The following is a 21,207-nucleotide window of genomic DNA, read 5'->3' as shown; positions in this document are numbered from 1 at the left end:
CCATGGATTAAAAAAATAATTAAAATAGTATTCACAACTGTTTGTAAAATACTTTGAGATTTTGATATATGTGTTATATAATTAATATTATTACTAAATGCAAACCCTTGAAGACAAACTTAATTATTAGTTTAAAGAGCTACCCACAATATAGCAGATAATTAGAAAGAATGCCAACACACAAAACAACCTGGGAGAGATGTTTCCCAGTCTCTTGTCAGTAGTCCAAAGTACTTATCCAGTTTACACAGTACACATTTTAAATTGCCAAAAGAAACAAAACAAGTTCTATGCTGTCAGAGTTACCAAAACCAAAGTGAAATGTTTGCCTGTATATTTAATAATTTTGGAAAAAACAGTTCAGAGTCTTCTATTCTTCAAAGTAATACAAAGCTGAAGAGCAATATTCTTAGCACATTTAAAGTTTATCCAAAAAAATGTTTTTTAGTGATACTTTGTGCACAAAAAAGAAAGCCACTCTTTACCTCATATATTTCAAGGCTATTTTAAATGTAATAGGATCTGCCTTGGCATCAATAAGAAATCACATCGAGCATGTATCCTATTTACAACCATTAACCTGCAGGTACCTGACATTCACGTTTTCTTTATATGTTAGCTACTAAAAAAAGTACACAGCTCTTCTTTCTCCCAGGTCCCCACCCAAATATTTGTAGGCTAGCAGACAATTTCCTCAAAATGCCCAGGTGTAGACTTTATAGTGATATATTTATCAACCAGACAGAAATACATTAAGCAAATCCACCAACAACCGAACTTCAGCTTTTGCAAAGAGATCTAAGGTTTGAGCTGAAACAATGAAACTTATCTGCACTCTCTCATTTATCTCTCTCATATGAAAATTTAAAAAAAAGGTGGGGACGGGGGACCAAAACTTATGACTTTCCCATAATCATTTTGATTCTATGCAACTTTCAGATGAAATAATGGTTCCAAGATTATAATTACTGGAGATGATACCATATGTTCCAGTGTATTAAGATTCACGTCATTCACCGAGTTGGAACAATTTTTCACAGAGGTAGAGTGTGTTTTAAATTGGTTGTGAAAGGAGAATCTCAATGAACACCTCTTGGAAGATAGCTGAATATACAATTATCATCCTTGAAACATAATATATGACAAACTAAAACTCTAGCCTAATTCCTTTTAAAAAGTCAATGGCAAAGTACTTTATTAGCACTAAAAATGCAGGGATTTGCCTTGGGGAAAGAAACAGATTCTGAGAAGGGGAAGGAGATAACGTTGACATTATTTGTCCATTTTATATATTTTTTTTTAAGATAAACTTATATAACCTCACCTCTTCATTGAGTGTAGAGTCAATTCATATGAGTTAACTCCATTTGAACAATCTAATCCAATATCCTAGAATTTAAATAGAAAGTCCCATATATTGGTTTACTATGACAGAATCTGTGAAATGAGTCACATGAGAAGATGTATTTGCAAATTCAATATCAATGGCTTATTAATCTTCATAATAGAAGTCAGCTCTGTTTTTCTTTAAGCTTCCTCCCTGCCACCAGTGTCCCCAAAAACATGAATCCCATACTTGTCTTCAAATCAATCTTTAGAACCCATGATATATTGTGGAATGTAAAACGTGCCCCTCCCTACTTAAGTCACATATGATATGGACTTGAGCTAGTTTTCAAAAGAACTCATGGCTGCTGGGATTCTAAATCCCCCTGAAAGTCAGCAGAATGTAGGCATCTAATTCTATGAAGCCCCTTTGGGGAAAAACAAAAGAAAAATCAAATCTCACCTTAGGTGTTCTTAGAGGCTATTAGTGTTTCATGTTGAGAAGTGAAGCTCTTTCAAGTTTCTTTGCATCTGACCTCTAATCCAGGAGCAGAAATCAGAAGTAATTCTACAGATGCCAGTAGAGTTGCACTGAAATGTATGTGAAGGAGAGTCAAGTCTTATTCTTTCCATATTTAGGAATTGAATTAGACCCATTAAAAGTACTGTAGGTATGTTAATAAACGAAACCAGGAACAAATGTTTCACAAAAATACAACAAGAACATTTTAGAACCAGTAAATTCCTCTGTAAGCAAGCCAATGACATTGGAGGAAAGGAAACAGGGAAAAAAAAAAACAACAACCTAATAATGGAAAAAAGTAAATTATATTAAAATCTGGAAGTGTGTAGTGCTCATATATAAATGTATTGGTATATTATCTAAAAGCATGCTACCCTAAATTGTCACCTTAGGAAAATAAAAACCAAGCAAGAGGGATAACGCTGTCATTTCTAATATGCATGCATCAAGGAAGTGTAAATAGCCACCTAGGACTTAATTAAAACAGGTTACTCCATGTTACTCTCTAATGATCTGGTATTATTCCCAGCCTTACTGGCATATTACAAAGCAGCTGAGCCAAAACTATTTAAATATAAAGTATCTTAACAAAGCGTTCTGAGATAGAGAAGCAGATAACTGTACCGTTAAATAAGGTGAATTAAAAAAAAGATCAAACTTAGGATACATTTACTTCACCCAACTAATACAACCGTTTATACAAAAAGGATTTGTGCGGAAGTTAAAATAGAGGGATCTTGAGCAAATAGGAGCCGTTTTATCCTATAAAGCAAAGTGTTATCAGCTAACATCAGTGAAATGATAAACTCTAGACCAAACCTGCCCTATATTCAGCCCTCTTCCTGACTATAAGCCCTGCAAACTGAAGCCCTACCCTTTACTGTTACTGGGGACAACACTTACACAGGATGTTCAGATGCATTTGGGCTGTGATGAAATGAGGCCTGAACCCTCTTGGCCATTGCTAAAGATACTAAATTTGCTTGGCAGTCAGTCCCAGCCCCAATCCCTCCCTCCCCCACACTCCTTCCCACCACAGACTTACCAGCTGGAGGCAGCTCTATCCAGTGGGGCAAGAACTGCTGCCTTTTTAGTCTATGGCCAAATCTCTGAAGGAGTGCCAAATCAAAATCAGAACAATGATTCAAATCTCCAAATCGAGTCACTGTCCTTCTGAATCGGCCAAATCCAAATCCGAAGTGAATATTTGCCGCTTCGTACAGGCCTACAGTTTGGCTGTTACTTGTAAATACTGTATATACTGGTCTGTCTTAAGATTCCTATTTGTTGTTCTTGTTAGTGCTGTTAGTGATTGGACTTGTTACAATATATTTTCACTGAATGTATATCCGACTGTCTTGTAATTATTGGTTTATTGTCCTCTGGGTGAGACCAGGCCATAGGTCTATGCTCAGGGAGTCCCTTTTAGGTCCACCAAAAATTTAATTAATTGACAGGGTGAGAGGCATAACAACCCTCTGGGTTTATTCAAACACAGAGACCCTGCTGGTTTCCTGTCAACAAAAAGACACTTCTATTTTTGAATGCTTGAGTTTAGCAATATTGCCATTTTTATTCACAAAACCTTCTGCATCGGCTGAGAATTAAGGATTTGTTCCCATCTCTTATCTGTTTTAGGCTGCACACATGTAAAATGAATACTACAAAGTAAATTCATTTTGCTGTGTAGTAAAGTAAAGTGGACACAATGCAGAATCTTACACGACATAATTCATGCTTTTCCACTCCAGGAAAAGGTTACCCTTCAAAAAGCAATGATTTTTTTTTTTTAATTAATATCAGTGTAAATTATACTGCTGTATTGATCCCAGCAAATTCCTCCCTGGAGGCTCCCCCAGCAGATAGATAACGGACTCTGCATAACACTTTAAGCAAACTGCTTGAGAGACCTGATCACGTATCTACTCCTTACAAGAGAATGAGTTTACTATGAAGTAAATCCAGAGTATATAACTGTGTAGGAATTCTGTCACTTGTCAGACCTTTAGGTAATTAAGATTTCAGAAATACCATTCATACTTGAATACAAGACAACCCCCAATAATTAGACTCTCTTTATGGAAATTTTATAAATTTGTTATACATTTTCCAAGTATAGAATCTAATTATTGGAGGTTTGCCTTGAATTTGCCCCTATCCCACAACTACAGCAGGGAAAACAAATCTGAAGAGGGGGGGGGGGGAGTCAAGTAGCCCCTTTCCCTTTTGAACCCCCACCAACACCTTCTTATACTTCCAGTGCCTTCTCCCCTCTCCTTACCATCAGGCCCTCCTCTCCCCGAGCACATGGAAGAAAGCACTGACCTTGAAATAGACAGAATTTGCCACATAGAAAAATGGCTACAGGTATCCATAGACATGTCCAGAACTGATGCATTTTACGTTTTTTGAAACTGCTGCAAGTTTTAGCACAGGTAACTCCATAAACACACTTTTAAGCAACATGTTTGGACCTAAAGTACAACATTTTCCTTGTGTTTTTTTTCTTGTTTTTTTTTTGTTTTAATTTCAATTGCAAGGGAAAAAAAAACAGTTCCAAATTCTGACTGTGCAGAGCTCAGTCATTTAAGTCTGTACGTCACTACCACTGGCAAGTATCCTACCTCCCAGACTCTTCACTCAGGGGCTTCAAATACTCCCAAATCTATGGCAGGCTTGTTACTTGCAAGCCCCAAGCCAGGAAGCCTTGGAGTTCAGATGACTCCTAGTCTTGTTTGCCTCTAGTCAAAAGGCTTAAGGAGCAAGATAGAGGGAAAGCCTGAGGGCAAACCACCATCACCATGAATTGTGTTGAGATCCTCACATTTAGAAGCACTTGTAGACTCTTGCAGGGGTCAGCCTGCCCACAGTGCAAGGGACAGTGTCTAAATATATCAAGTCTTTCAAGTGCAAGAAGATCATGGTATCTCCAAATTACAGTATGCACAATATTATTCTAAAACCAAAAGGTTCATGATTTAATATATAGTTCATTGGCTGGACCCCAGGAGAACAACATTGCAAGCCAGGTGACCAAGCTTAACACCGCTCAACATGGGTGTGAACTCCAGATGCCTGCCACAAAGGATCGATGTATTAATTAGCCCCCACTCATGACTGGAACCAGATCATGAGTACTGGGATCCTCCAAAGTTTAGATGCAGATGATCAAACGTCTGAAATAAAACAGCTCAATACAAATAATATATAGAAAATCACTGCATAGATGTTCCAGCCAAAATCATTTAAAAAAGGAAGTTAACATTATTCATTAGGATATTATTAACATTTAACAGTGCTGTTAGTTACACAATGACCACCATTATAAATCACTTTACACAAAAATATATCAGAATCAATTTCTAGGATTTAGCTGCAAACAAATATTTAAGATTCTGAGTTAGCTTTACAAGTACGATGATAACAACACAGAGACAAAAAAGTATGAAGACAATACATATTGGAACAACTTGCTTTAATATGATGTCTTTAATGTAGGATTCTGTAAATCATCATTATGACAGAAAAATAAAATAGCAACACATTGTTTTAAAGGAGCTTCTAATTTGTGTGTACACACAAATCACAGAAAATTAGAGTTGGAAGGGATCTCAGGAGGTCATCTAATCCAACCCCCTGCTCAAGGCAGCACCATCCCAAACTAGATCATTCCTCCCAAGACTTTGTCTTAGAAGACTGGGTCTTAGAAGCCTCCAAGGATGGAGATTACACCACCTCTCTGGGTAACCCATTCCAGTGTTTTCTTACCTCTCCTAGGGAGAAAATTCTTCCTACTATCCAACCTAAACTTCCCTTGCTGCAACTTGAGACCATTGCTCCTCGTTCTGTTATCTGCCACCACTGAGAAAAATCTAGCTCCATCCTCTTTCAAACCCCACCTTTATGTAGTTGAAGGCTTCAATTAAATCCCCTCTCAGTTTCCTCTTCTCTAGACTAAATAAGCCCAGATCCTTCAGTATTTCCTCAGAAGTCATGTCCCCCAGCCCCCTCACCATTTTTGTTGCCCTCCCATGAACTCTCCCCAATTTGTCCATATCCTTTGTGTAGTGGGGGGCCCAAAACTGAGAACAGTATTTCAAATGTGGCCTCACCAGTGCTGAAAAGAGGGGAATAACTATTTCCCCTGACCTATTGGCAACACTCCTACCAATGCAGCCCACTAAGTCATTAACCTTCTTTGCAACAAGAGTACACTGTTGGCTCCTATTCAGCTTATTGTCCACTATAACCCTTTCTGCAGAGCTGCTGCCCAGCCAGTGAGCCCCCAACCTGTACCAGGATGGAACAATCCCATGTACTAAGTGCAGGACTTTGCACTTGTTCTTGTTGAACCTCATGAGATTTCTTTTTGACCAACCCCTGGACCACTCACTTGATACCAGCTGCCAACTAAATATCAGGGCATTGATTACCACCCTCTCAGTCTAATGTTCCACCCAGTATTCTATCCATCTTACAGTCCATTTTTCCAGCCTGTACTTCCTTAGCTTGTCTGTGAGAATGTTGTGGGAGACCATATTAAAAGTCTTACTAAAATCAAGGTATACCACATCCACTGGTCTCCCTGCATCCAGAGCCAGCCACCTCATCATAGAAGGCAGTCAGGATGGTCAGGCATGACTTGCTTTTGGTGAATCCATGCCGACTGTTCCTAGTCACCCTCTTGTCCTCCAGGGCTATGGACAAACATTCAAAAAGCCAGAGCCTGGATTGATTCAACCTTTGCAGATAATTCTAACCTGTCTAGGTTGAACCATTTTGTACCAGCACAATAATAGCAGCAGAATAAGCCTCTTCCACCAGACACTGGAGTGAGGGGGAATAACCCTATCCCTGCCCCCTGAAAAGGGCCCTGCTATCCAGCATCTGGCCTTACCCCCCACTCAGCCACTGCAATGACCAAGGGGCAGGGCCCTCAATGGGGGCAACAGCCCCCATCACAGTATAAGGGAACACAAGCCCCTTCCCAGTGAGGGGCCCTGCTGTGGGGTAGCAGACCCCACTGCAGTGACCTGAGGAGGGGGGGGGGGGAAGAAGTAAACCTGCTCCCTGCCTCCCGCCTAAGGAACCCTGCTGATGGTGTCTGGCCCTGCCTCCACCCAGCCACTGGAGTGGCCAGTGGGGAGTGACTGTGATGGAAGCAGCAGCCCCGTCAGAGTTTCCCAGAACAAAAGCCTCTTCCTGGTGGGAGGCTGTGCTGCATGGTGGGAAAAGCTGCTATGACCCATGGTGCTGGGGGGGGAATATTTAGAGGGGTCTGGACCCCTTTGAGCCCCAGTGCTGCACAGTCCATGGCAACTCTGTCCTCCCCACAGCAGTGGCCCCTGCCAGGAAAGGCATCATGCTCCCCAACACTATGATAGGGGCTGCTGCCCCCATCAAGAGCCATGCCCCCTTGCCACTACAGCGGCTGGGCAGGTGTGTGCCAAGGTGCCACCTAGAAGGTTCTCTTTTTTGGGGGGGGGGGGAGGGGGGGGATAAAGGACAGGGGTTATTCCCTCTCCCTCTGATGTCAGCCAGAGGAGGCTTATTCTGCCACTTGCCACAAGTAGGAAGCAAGCAACAGCAGCAGCAGTCATGGCAAGCAGACCTGGCTGCAGTGGGGATAGAAGGGGGAAATAACACCCCCCACCCCCCCGCCTCAAGGGCCATGCCAGCCTGCCACTGCAACAGTGAGGGGGGAGCACCTGGCAACATTTCCCTGTCCTACTGGCAGGGACCCAAGCCAGGGTGGAGGGAATGAAACCCCTCTCTGGCCAAAACCCTGCCCCTGCCTGCCCCCAGAGCAGAGGGGCAGGGCCAGCCCTGCTGGGCGGGAGCAGAGAGCCTAGCCCAGAGAGCATGCCCAGATTCTGGGGGGCTCTGGTTTAAGTTAAACCAGAAAGGGGTCTGGGACAGAAATTGCATAAACTGCTTTGAGCCAATGCAGTTAAGTGTAATACTACATTCAATCAGCTTCATCTCAAACCTGGTTCAGCCATTTTGAAACTGGTTTATGTTTCATTATAGGTTTAAACCAGTTTCCGATTACTTAAACTGGTTTGTGTGTAATCTCTGTCCCTAGCCCAAGTGCTTTGAGATGGATTCTTTGAGGACCTGCTTCATGATTTTTCCAGGGACTGACTTGAGGCTGACTGCTCTGTAGTTCCCTGGATCCTCCTTTTTCCCCTTTCTTAAATATGTCCATACAAATGCTAATATTCAGGTAAATAACAAGATAAATGTTAGAGGCAAGAATCTGATCCTATTGAAGTCAATCTGAAAGTACTATAGCTTGTGTTTCATTCACAAATAAATACATAAATAAATAAATGGGCGGGGTTGTTGTAGTTTAAATCAGCATAGGCTAGACTTAGGCTCTATTTATGTGGTACAACTTTACTAGAAGTGCCTGATTTTAACTGGGTCTCCAGAAGCTAACCTGTATAATTTACAAAAGCAGCATTTTTGTACCCAAGAGTATTAAGGCTTGAAGTTCTCTCTTAATATTTGAGTTTTGAAGCCATGACCCTGAAGTTGTGATTATGCATTAATTGGTCTCAATACAGAGCCTCCCTGAAAATCAGCAGGATCCAGTGTGGATGCAATTCCTGTCTAAATTCATTTCGTTTAAAAAAAACGAACAAACAAACAAATAAATTTTATATACAATATAAAATGTAACACAAGATGAATTGCCTCTTCTCTCTCTCAGTTCCTGATCCAAAGCTCACTGAAGTCAACTGACCATGACTTCAATGGGCTGTGGACCAGGCCTTTATTGTTCATTACAGAAAAAGAAAATCTTATCTTGTCAACAGTTCAGCCAACTGTTATCATACACAGTGATTGAACTAAAGGTCGTACTGAATGCACTGGAATACAGTGGTTTGAAATTCTCAGAAAAATTGTGTTGTGTTAGCAAGGCATAATTTGCAGCTTAAGAAGAGAGAAAAAAAGGTTATGATATTTATTTAAAATCTCATGTATTCACCCATCAACATTAGTACCTAGGTGTAGGAATCCAATGTAAGCATCCCAGCTCCAGAACAACAGGGATGAAACCATATTTTTATATGGGAGAACAGAGTCATAATGAGTTTGAGGTATACAGGGGCCTAAAGCAAAGATGGGGCTAGAAAGAACACCACCTATGAGTCAACAGGAAAAATCGCCCGCTGAAGATCTGGTAATGCAAATAGGAAAAAGAGCCTGGGCTTGGCAAAAATAAAAACTTCAAGAGTGACATACAGGAAAAATGGGAAATATTTATTTTACCCATGATGATTGTCAGTTATAGGATCTCAATTTTAATTTTCTTTTTTCATTGATCATGTTTATTTATTAAAAGTTTGAAACAACTACCAAATGCGCCCTGAATGCCAGTGTTGTTGCTTGTCTCTATATACATCTTTTAAATTAATAAACAAAATCAATAGAAAACACTGCCCAAACTTCTTACACTTACAGCTTTTTCTTGATTACTAGTGGACAATGAATGGGCTAGATCAGAGGTTCTCAAACTGTGGTCCATGGACCACCACTGGTTTGTGAGCTCCATTCATAAAAGTACGATCTGTTTCAGAAACAATTAAGTCCTAGTAGTCGCATATTGAGGCAGTGCAGCAGAATCAACTGTATAGAGAGATAAGGGTTTGGCTCTAAACTGTCCTACTACCCTAGGATATTTATTAGATTCTGTACAGAGAGAGATTTAATGTAACATGCATGCTCCCCAGAATCTGGGACATTATTTTTATTCCAATTTGTGAATATCTGTACATCTAATTGTATATTATCCTATTGATAAACATGAAAGAGTAGATCACAGGAATATATCCTCTACTGTTTCTCTGTATATGTGGTAGGTATTTTATGAGCCATATTCTAAACATGCATGGATTGATCATCGAGCAGGAAAAGATGTATACTATAAAAACAATAACATGGTCTAGCATGACAGGCTCGAAAGTTGAGCAGACCAGAACCAGATGAAGTTTAACACTTCCAAATGTAAGGTGCTCCATCTGGGACCCTCAACATCTATACAGGCTCAAAGGTGACAGCCTGACCTGCACCACAGCTGAAAGGGACCTAGGGGTAATGTCTGACCATCGCATGAACTTGAACCAACAGTGCGATGCAGTGGCCAGCAGTGCAAACAACATGCTGACATGCCTCAACCAAAGCATCTCATGTAAAACTAAGGAAGTGATGCTCCCGCTGTACTCAGCACTGGCGAGACCACAGCTGGAGTAGTGCATCCAGTTCTGGGCGCCCTATATGATCTGGGACTTGGCAAGGCAAGCCATATGAAGAAAGTCTGAGGGACCTGGGCCTCTTTAGCCTAAAGAAGAGAATTGACTGGGGACTTGATAGCAGCTTACCTCTATATCAGGAGTGCATCAGGAGCCCAGTGAGCAACTGCTCACTAGGGCACCCCTGGGGAAGACCAGGACCAATGGATATAAAACTCCAGGAAGGCTGCTTCAGGCTTAGTACCAGGGAAAAACTCCTTCACAGTCAAGGTGACCAGACTGTGGAATAAACTCCCTCCAGAGATGGTGCAGTCGCCTACCCTGGGGTTTTCAAGAGGAGGCTGGACAGTCACCTCACTGGGGTCATTTGACCCCAGTTGTCTTCTTGCCTAGAGTGGAGGGGGCTGGACCCGGTGATCTGCAAGGTCCCTTCCAGCCCCTAACAATCTATGAATCTATGAGGCCCATCCATAAAACTACTGCATAGATGATTTGTGCTCGAAACAAAAACGTGTTGCAGACATACATGTACCACCAGCCCCAAATACTTTCTTCTCTAGCTCCTCATGTATGGGGAGTTATGAGATGAGATATGTTCTCCATAGCTTGTTTCTGGTAGGAAGGGGGTAAAGAGGCAAAATTGGCATTGTAACATTTCAAATTCATTATTACATATTATTAAAATAAATTAATTTGAATAACCAATGTAACAACTTACCAAACTTATGCTGGTTAATTTTGATTATCCAGTCACATTTACTGGCCATTCCAAGCTGGCTGTCTTGGAGTGAATGGAATTACACTAACAGGGATTTTGACTTCCTGTTTATACTCCATAAAATGGAAATGCTAAGTCATATAGTCAGGATTCCAAATCAACTGGAATATGATTATGCATTTAAATTAGCCATTTTTGTCTAAGTAAGCTTAGTCAGAGAAATAGGCATGGAATCCAAAACACATGAAGGGATGCAAGGGGAAGATCAGATGGAAAGCTCATGATAATCTTCCCATCTAGCAGCTAACAGTTACAGAAATTATATTGAAGTGAGTTTATTGTTTTTGCTGGTGTTACTATGCACAATGCCCCTATTTGTGCTGATGCTGCTCATAACAAGCACCAGCAAAGAAATCTCGAAGACATGAGAGATCTGCCCATACAGGTGTACCTCTCATTCTGTTCTTTCATCTATAGTAAAGGATGATGCATGTACATCACTATGATTCAAAGTGTACCACCACACCTAAGAAATATGAAGCCTTTTGCCTGATATCAGTTCCAGGGATGCATACAAAGAACCTTCTCGGAAGAAAAGCAAATTCTCAAGAAGAGGCCTTGGCTTGGAACCAGGCCATTTTTTCTATTGATGGATATTGCTGAAATGGACTTTCAAGTGAGACTTATTGACTTGACCATGGAAACATCACACCACATTAGAGCCAGATATGTGTTTGCTAGATCACATCTAGCTACTCTAAGAAGCAGTAGCATTTTGTGTAAGAAGTTACATTTTCCCCCTTTTTAAGCAGAGAAAACACTCTCTTCCTCAGCAATTCTCTTTATATGTAGAGGAAGACGGTCCAAAATTATTGCCTTAGAAGGCACTGAATCTTCATTTCAAGCTACATACACTCATCTTTTTAACTCTGAAGGCTTCTCACTGTCAGGCAAAAACAGCACCCATCAGACACACAGAAAGGTAGAGCTGTTATAAGTTGATTAATGACTGTATCCTTATTGTACTTCACAATATAGAGACATTATAATTTTATCAAGTATTTGTCATCAGAATATGATCTGCTCTGTCAACTTTATCATTATCCTATTACATTACATGCTACTGAATGATTATAAATCAATAGATATTACCACTGTAAGAATCAAGGGATTTTATTATTTATAAATAAGCTCCACTACATTTTTTAGTCAACCCATCAAATCAATGTTAAGGTCAGGAGTTTAAAAAGGACTCATCATTGGTTTCAGTGAAAGAAGAATTAGATTAATGGGACCATAAACTAATGGGACCAGAGTTAGGTCAACTTTGAATGTTACTGAAAATTCAACCCTATTGGGCCAACTGCGTATGCCTTACTCAAGTCATTTTCCATGTGAAGAATTAATGCAAGTAGAAATATAACAAGTGCTCACCAATAAGGAAAGATATAACAATCATGCCCAAAGGGAAAATAAAACTGAAAGCTTACCAGGTAATTTACCATAAATAATTGCCACACAACCACATTTACAATAGCAATTGCAGAGCATTTTTTGTCAAATAGGCCGTGTACTATTTTCCACATTTTGAAGGTTAGATACGAAACAAAGAGGACTGCTGTCTTCAGAGCATGCCATTTTCCCCATGGTCCATTTGTTTCAATGTGCTATTAGCTTAAACATAAAAATAAAGTCCATATTTTAACAGATTTTTTTCCTTCAACAAGGAATATAAAATGCTTTCCATTGTTCCTTAACAGAACTATAAAAGATACCTCATACCATTTCATTTGCATTTATAATCTCTCTCAATGCCTCATACCACATTATGCACATTATAATGAAGCATGATCACACCCAAGCTTGCAAGACAGCTGGGCGTTGTTCTCAGAAAAGCACCCGCCTCTCCCTCCCCACAAACACCTCTCCCTCCCAAACAGCTCTGTCTACCTTCATTTCCCAAATACACCAGATGTTCTGCAAGGTAATGACTAGTTATGAATAGCATATTGGCTGTGTTGAAGTTATAAAATGATAATTTTTTAAGAACCACTACTAGATTTTTGGAAGAGTTATGGCTCAAGAAGATGCACTTGTTCATAGCCATCATTATTTGTGTTTGTACTTAAACTGCACACTTTAGAAAAAATTTAATAGTACTGGTAAATGATATTTAATTTTGATAGTGTCAGAACCCAGTAGTTGAGTGCCCTTGTCACAGTGGAATGTTTACCTATAACAGTGGAATTTCTCGCCACAGTGGAATTTTCTGCTATGGTAGAAAACCCCGATGCAGTAAAAGTTCCTGCCAACTTTATGCAAATACGCGCACCACCATTGGCCGGTTATAATTATTCATATTTGGTGACTAGCGATTGGCTTGTTAGTCAGTCATATAAAAGTTAAAGCAGTTTCCGCCCAAGTCGGAGAACTCCGCGCACATCTCGGAGTGAACTTGGCGGACTGATCACTCACCAACGACTCCGTCGTCAACCGTCCTGACGTACCCCCGTGCCCTGCCAGCCCGATAAGCCGTTCATGTCATTTTGTCTGACTCGGAGAGCTCACGTTTGCAACTGTAACCTAAGTCAGTTCTTCTTCCTGCGCTGTGTACACCGACGGCATAAGTAAATAATCTCTTTGTTCAACCAATATGCTTCAGTGCCTAATTCTGCTCCATCAGTCAAAAGTACCCACCTGCCGTTTCGGGGTATTAGCCACAGCCCGGCCTACCACTCGACCGCCACAGACTGATAAATAAAGATTGCCTCTGCTTATCAAGCTGACCGTTCACCACCCAGGCAGATATAATATATTATATATCCCATGCTGAATGAATACACACTGTGACACTGACATCTGAATATCATGGAAAAGCTGTTTCCTTTCATTTTTTTATGCTTAGAAAAGAAAGACTGGCAGATGCTCTATTCTTTACTTGCTAGGAAAATTAGCACTTTTCCAACAGATATACATACAAAGTTGAAATGTCCTATAGTCATTGACAAAATAGATTTCACCATGGCAATGGGCTGTTTGGAGACCAAAAATTTTCAAAGTGAATGCATCAAGTAAGCACTAGCAAAGTTAAACATAAGGGCATACATTGCATCATTGTTACTCAGTTCTGCAAAAAAGGTTAACTTGAGTTATTTAATTCAGAGAGTATCCCCTCCCCCAAGACAGTTATTTCTCTCCTTTGATTCATTTTCATTTAAAACAATTTGATTACCTCAAATTTCATTGGAAGTAATCTCAAACTGAAGTAAGTTATAAATATTTCTCTCATATAGAGAGAGAAGCACAGAGGGAAATAAATTCCTAACATACCATATTTTCATGCATACCACACACACTCTTCCCTGAAAAATCAGCTGTCCAAACTGGGGCGGATGTCTTAAGCAGGGAAGCTGATTTTTTCCATCACTGGAATAGAAGCCTAGAGACAATGAAGCAAAATTGTCATCATGTTTTTCCTCTGTCAGCATCAGGATAGGAGGGGACTAAAGTTTACCCTTCCGAGTCAAAGCTACAGTTTCAATCCTTTCACAGCCATAGCTGCTGTAGCCAGGATCCCCTGCTTTCAGCCAGAGCAGAATGCTGGGGTCAAACTAGCCAGGGTTGAGAGGGTCCAGAGGAGGGCCACTCACATGATCGGGGGTAGCAAGGCAGGCCCTACGAGCGGAGGCTACAGGACCTGAACCTGTTCAGCCTCCACAAAAGAAGGCTTGGGGGGAATCTGGTGACCATCTACAAACTGGCCAAGGGGGACCAGCAGGCAATGGGAGAGTCCCTGTTCCCCCAAGCACTACTGGGAGAAACAAGGAATAATGGCCATAAGTTGATGGAGAGTAGACTCAGGCTAGATATCAGGAGGTGCTACTTCACAGTCAGGGCAGCTAAGATCTGGAACCAACTTCCAAGGAAGTGGTGCTCGCTCTTACCCTGGGGGTCTTCAAAAGGAAGCTGGACAATCATCTAGCCAGGGTCGTTTGACCCCAGCATTCTTTCCTGCCTATGGCACAGGGGGAGGTGTCTCGGACTTGATGATCTACTTAGGTCCCTTCTGATCCTACCAACTATGGAAAAGTCTTTCCTTCTTTATTCTGCCTTCTCAAAACAAGGTGTGAATCTTATTTGGGGGCATGTGAAAAGTAAAAATAGTAGAAGTGAAAGTCAATGGCAACATTCTCATTCACTTCAAATGAATCATGATATTAGCCTAAGTGATTTGAGTTTTAAATTGTCATCTCAACAGAACTGCAGAATGCATAAGGAATCCCTCTAACAAAAAAAAAAGGGGAAAAAAAAAAAATCAGCTGATTTTTTCATACTAGGTTCTTAACTGAAACTTTTTATGTACAAAATCCAAAGTTCTATGGTATCACACAGTCCTACTCTTTCTTTATATGAATACGTTCACACTTAAGAACAACAGGAATGAGTTGTCTCTACCCATGAAGAAACCCTTAAGAAGGGTGGCATAAGGATCAGGAAGCATAATTAAGTTAACCCAGCACAGCTTCTGAGCACTGTAATGGTCCATCTGGGGAGAGGAGGTGAAGCCGGCAAAAGCTGGAGACTTTCAACCCTGTAGGTCCTGTGGATGCACAAGGAGGAGAAGCCTTAGCTTACAGAATCTCATATAGAAGTTCATTTCTGCTTCTAGACTGTATACAGGACTGGACACAGGCATAGGCAAACCAGGTGGCTGCCTGGGGCCCAGACAGAAAGGAGGCCCAAAAAATGGCAATTTTTATTATTATCATTATCTTCGTGTCTGGCAAAGGGTGGGACCAATACCAGAAGTTTGCCCAGGGCCACCGGGAGTCTAGGTGCAGTGCTGACTGTATGTCTTGATTGTGTAACTATTCATGTTCACTTGAACTACTGGGATTACAAGAACCCAGAGAGACACCCACCCTGTCTCCATGGCCTCACTCATTACCAAAATGACCATGAAAATTATGGTAGTGATATGACTTATTGAACACCTAGAAATTTCATAGATTTCATAGACATTAGGGCTGGAAGGGCCCTCGGAAGATCATTGAGTCCAGCCCCAAAAGGAAGGCCAGAGGGCTGCCGAACCCCGGGATTGCTCCTAAAAAAGCACATTCCTAAAATTAGGTGAACGTATCATATTGGAACATTCAGACAAATCGTAAGACCCTCTAAGCTAATGAATAAGGAAAGAGACAGAAAGCTCTAGCGGCTTTTCCCAGATGGGTGTACCAGTAGCGGCAATGGAACCTGGCCCCTGCTCCAATATAACTCCTAAAATGAATAATTTTCAAGAAGATCCATGAAGTAAGTGAAAATCCACCTGTCCTGGAAGGTACAGACATGGTTGAATAGTGTCCAACACTAACTGATAATCAAAATTCAGATCAAGCTCATGTCCTTGAGGTAAGTTTAAAATTCACTAACTTTAAAGTCCCCTAGTTTACACAGTATTATAGTATTCTACTAAAAACACACCATTATGTGGCTACAATTAGAGGGGAATTATTTTTCTAATTACTATAAGATAAAAGAATATCTTGTTAATGGTACCATCATTCTTAAACAGCACATACGCACATCGTGCATGTATGTATTATATATATATATATATCACACACACATGTTCATACCCCTTCAAAACAGCTCCCACACATTTTTTTTTTTTAAATCAGTGACTACTGCAGACTATCATAATACAAATACGTATGAAATTTGCAGTCATTTGACAATTCGTTTTCTTTACTTATCTTTCTGTTCATAATTGTCAGGTATGGAATACAACCTATTTTGTGCCGGAGATGTGTCAATGTAAGATTGCAGCTACATTTTTCTGTTCTGAATAGCATTTTGTGGCACTATTTACAGTGAAGATTATACCACTTCTGCAAAGACATAAAAAAATTGTGTGTAATGACAACATTTTGTACATCCTTTTTAAGATAATGTTGAAGTTTCCTTTTCTTGCAAAAACACCGAAAATTCTGCATCCAAAAAAAGCTAAAAGAGAGGTCACGTGTGTGAGCGGTTGGGATCCATAAAGAGATACACTCAGCTCTTTCAGCATTTTAGTGCTGAAGTTAAAAAAAATGAAGTAATAAAATCCAAATGAGATTGTTCACCAGGTACATCTGGTCACTGTCATGGAACCAGAGTTTGAGCAATACTGTTCTCAAAAGTAGTTTAAGTATTGAGTAGCAGTAAGCCTTATGCTGAATAAAGTTGCAACATTAAACATGATCACAAAATTTTGCTCATTATAGAGTGCATCTACATGTGCTTTCCTGCAGTTGACTAATTAGTTCCACAGTAAAGCACCACTGTCTACATGTGCAACAGTATTAGGGTGCACACAACTCTACTCAGTAATAAGAATTGTCCCTGGAACTTTGATATCAGCTCCAGTGTAGTGGCTACCAGTATATTCAAACATTACTCCTTCCTCTATTTGATGTGATGCAGCAACATACAGAGAAATAATACATATCAGTAGTAATCAATAGGAATCCAGACCTTCCCATCCACAGAGACCTTCAAGATTTCCCAATCTCTCACATGATTTCACAAAACCCTTTTTGGGCATGAACTGAGCACCTCCTATACCACAACACTAAAGAACCTTAGAGGGAAGCTTGGACAGAAAATGCTTTCCCAAATAAACACCTCGTCTCTGACCTGACAATGCAAAAACCAGGTATCAGCCTTCCATGGAGCATGTGGACAACTCTTAATAGGATACATACAGGACCTGGTCAGTGTGGCCACCTGATGCACAAGTAGCACCTATAAACCTCACCTGGCTGTGCCTGTGGAAATCCTGACTAAACCATGGAGCACATAACATCCTGTTCCAGATACAAGTTTGAGTGTGACATCCTGGAGTTACAGTCGCTTTGCAGTAGGGCATTAGTCTGGTTGGGGAATTTGGAATTAGAACTGTGACAATAGCTCTTGCTTCTAAAGCATTATGAAAGAAGGATGCCATAAATTCATTAACTGTGCTGTAAGATACTTTTGTTGGAGACAGTACTATCTTACAGCAGAGTCGCTGTGCTGCAATGCACCTGTGGATAGTGACTGACACAGAAGCACTTTGAGCCAGAATGGAGCATCCCCAGGCTGGCGGCAGGCTCAGGGGGGCAGCCACACTGCTCCACAGTTTCCTCACTCTTGTGCGCCAGCCAGCCCCTCCACCACATGATGTTTCCACCTGGGCCCCAGGGCTGACCCCCTGAGCCTGCTGCCAGCCTGGGGCTGCACCAAGGAGCAGTGTACTCCAGAGCAAACTGCTCCAGAGTTTATCATGTCACATTAATTGCATGTGTAGATGTACTCATAGAGAACTGAATATATGGGACAGTACTAGTGATGCAGCAGGGCAGTGCTATCCCTGGTGCTTAGGGTTAAGGACGATTACAGTATCACTCTGTACCATTCTGCTATGTCTTTTCAAAGACTCCAAAAGCTACATATTCCAATTTAAGCAAAGATGTTGAAAGAGGGGAGGGAGGGGTTGTGGAGAAAGGAAAGTTTGCATTTCATGTCTCCCTAGAAAAATAGTTTTACCACAAGCCAATCCTTCCCTTTTTTCCATCCTCCATTATAAACCCTAGAGAGATGCCTACACCTCAAGCATGTCTGGTAGCATCCCAAGACACTCTCAAAACTGGTGAATGCTCATTATTTATCCTAGCCAAATACATTTTAAAAGATTTCAAAAACCTAATCTGAAGGTACAAATGTTACTGTTGGTGAAGAAATTTGCAAGTGAGCTTGACACCAACGTGGGGCTTTTGCCCAGGCTGGCTACTGTGCAAAGGAATCCCCAAAGTGAAGCAGGCAGGCCACGTCAGGACTTACGGTGTACTGGGAAACAGTAAAAGAACCATTTGAACTGGCGATAGTGTGCCATTGCCATCCATCCCAATCAACCCCTTCAAAAATGCAGAGCTATGTGCTATTTTGCCAAGTTAATCCAGCCCACATTCTCGACATGAATGTACAACACTGGTTGTATATATGTATGCTTATTAAATACTTGTTTGAGGTTTTAACCCTTTTGGGTTTTTTTGTTATGCTCCACTTCAGTTCACTACAAGTGAGAGGTGGAGAGAGCTAATCTGACCTGTATATGAATTAAGACAAACAGCAGCTGTTACTAACAACATGATTGCTAGTTCTCAGATTTTTACATAAACTTTGCTTGAATCATGTTCAATTTAAGGGCTGCCATCTTGACAGTGATTTACTGAGGACAACCCGAGCATCTAAACAACTAGAGCTAGAGTCAAGTTCTCTAATTAAAGGCTGTAATAGGCCTGTATCCTCTGTGAATCAAATGCAGGGGGGCTTCGTTATGTACAATGACCTGTGGCTCACAGTTAAAATTGAAACACTTTAGGGAGAGAATGCAGTATACTGGGGGAAATGATGGATGTTTTGGAATGAAAATGCCAATTATTTCTACTTCATACACATGGATATAACTTGTTCTAGGGAGAAAAAAAAAAATTCTACTTAAGCAAAAAGTCATAGTATTTTACAAGCCATACTATCTACTCATTCAAAAGAATTCTCTCTAACAATTTTGGAGCTGATTTGTAGTCATTTACTAATAGTGTTGGTTTAGTATAATGGGAGCCTGTTGGGAGGGGAAGGAACAAGCAGAAGAGGAACAAGCAAAGAAGGGAAAGAAGGATCCAGATAAGCCACCTTTTCAAAAACATTTGAAGGTTGTTAAGAGAATATTAGGACAAGAAGCAGCTTGCTAATACAAAAGATTAAAAAAAACCCAAACAAACAAACAAACAAACCCCAACACTGGCATCTTTCAAAAGGTTCACTGTTGAAAAAGTGGGAGGAACCAGGCTGGAGTGCAGAAACCCAGTAGAGGTGTCTGAAGAAGTTCAGCCCGGCTATGTTGGTTTACCATCCTCTGATAGTAACATGTGGACTATTTGTTGTTTGAAAATTGTGTTTCTCCAAATTCTTTATTTTTATTGACAAATCTAACACTACTTTGATTTTAGAAAGCTGTCTGATCATCATTCTCTAAATTATGATTAGTAGAAGAACAACCGGTATTTGATAAGGGTTAAACTAGAAAAAATGAAGAAAGATTTGTTAGAACATAGGGTAAGCTAGTCCAGGACCTGGACTTATCCAAGAATAAGACTGTGTTGCTTTAAGACAAGGTACCCAACAGGAAGGTAACTAAATCAGATAATCCAAAAAAAAAAAAAAAAGGACAGTATAGAATATTAATTTGCTTGTGAGGCCATCATTCTTTGATATTACAGAAAGATATACAAACAAAAAATGGCAAAAATCCTTCCCCCCGCCCCCGGCCCTTCCTACCCCATTAATTATTTGTTTTACAATTTGAACTGAATTTTAAATGGTAACAAGCATTTTGCTCAAAGTTGTATTATTTGTGACATGGCCCATCAGAAAAGGAAAACCACAGTACCATGCAGGGTCTAAAGAAAAAGCTTTCAGTTTTTAACAGATAAAAAGGCTGAGGGACTATCTGTAATCAGCATCACAATTTAGGAACTGTGGAAAATTGTTTTTTCCAGAAAAAAAAAAAATCATAAATTCATGAAAGAATCATCATTTAGTCCTACCAGAGAGAGAATAATGTAGAGAGTGTAAATAATTCACAAGATCGACATATTATAGGGAAAAGAAGGCAGCATACAACAGCATTCATATTCTATACATTATTCAGTCTTTAACATTTTGTTTTATCATTCCACTCATGTGGTTTTCAAATGTGCAAGCCCATATTCATATACTCATTGAAAAGATCTTGTCTCCATGCAGCCAGAACTGTAAAACTTAATGAAACCCTTGGATCACTTTTTAACATCATCATTTTTTATATCTTTTCAATAGTAACCCATAAAGAACACTAGAGATCCAATTTTGGAACTTTTACAAAAAGACTGTTAACACATAATTATTAATGATGATTAAATGCTGCAGCTAAATGCACATTTTGGTAAAATATTAGTGTCTGCCATTCATTTTGCTATACCATGTTTTTTTTAAGTCTATTAAACCTTAACTATCTTCACACAAAAATGACAGTAATTAAGGCATATGCAAAAGTTCCCTTTATACCATTTTGCTCTGATTTATAATGTAAACCTTGAAAAATGTTTGATTTTTAAGCCCGTTATTCTACATGGAGACAACTTATTTAAAGAAAGAATATGTACATTATAAAAGGCAGTTTTTAAAAACTGCTGATACATTCAATAGTCCTGGTAGGGTGCTGGCAACAAATCCAAAGTTGTAGAAAATTACAGTTCCATGAGTGATGGCAATATACCCAAAGAGCCAGATCATCCCTGGTATTAAATACATGCAAGTTT

At 40.2% G+C, this 21,207-nt stretch overlaps 1 long non-coding RNA gene across 2 annotated transcripts in view; it reads right to left on the bottom strand.

Moving 5' to 3' along the window:
- The window catches only part of LOC106738174 (uncharacterized), a 64,342-nt gene that overhangs the window by 27,886 nt on the left and 15,249 nt on the right, over positions 1-21,207 (bottom strand). For both annotated transcript variants that reach the window (XR_009463504.1, XR_001372779.3), the window contains exon 2: positions 1,790-1,917. This is a non-coding gene — a long non-coding RNA (uncharacterized LOC106738174). The remainder of the gene's footprint in view (positions 1-1,789; positions 1,918-21,207) is intronic.

Source organism: Alligator mississippiensis, chromosome 7 (assembly GCF_030867095.1).
Source record: "Alligator mississippiensis isolate rAllMis1 chromosome 7, rAllMis1, whole genome shotgun sequence".
In the NCBI taxonomy this organism is placed as follows: Eukaryota; Metazoa; Chordata; order Crocodylia; family Alligatoridae; genus Alligator; species Alligator mississippiensis.
This window is presented reverse-complemented; position numbering and strand designations above follow the sequence as displayed.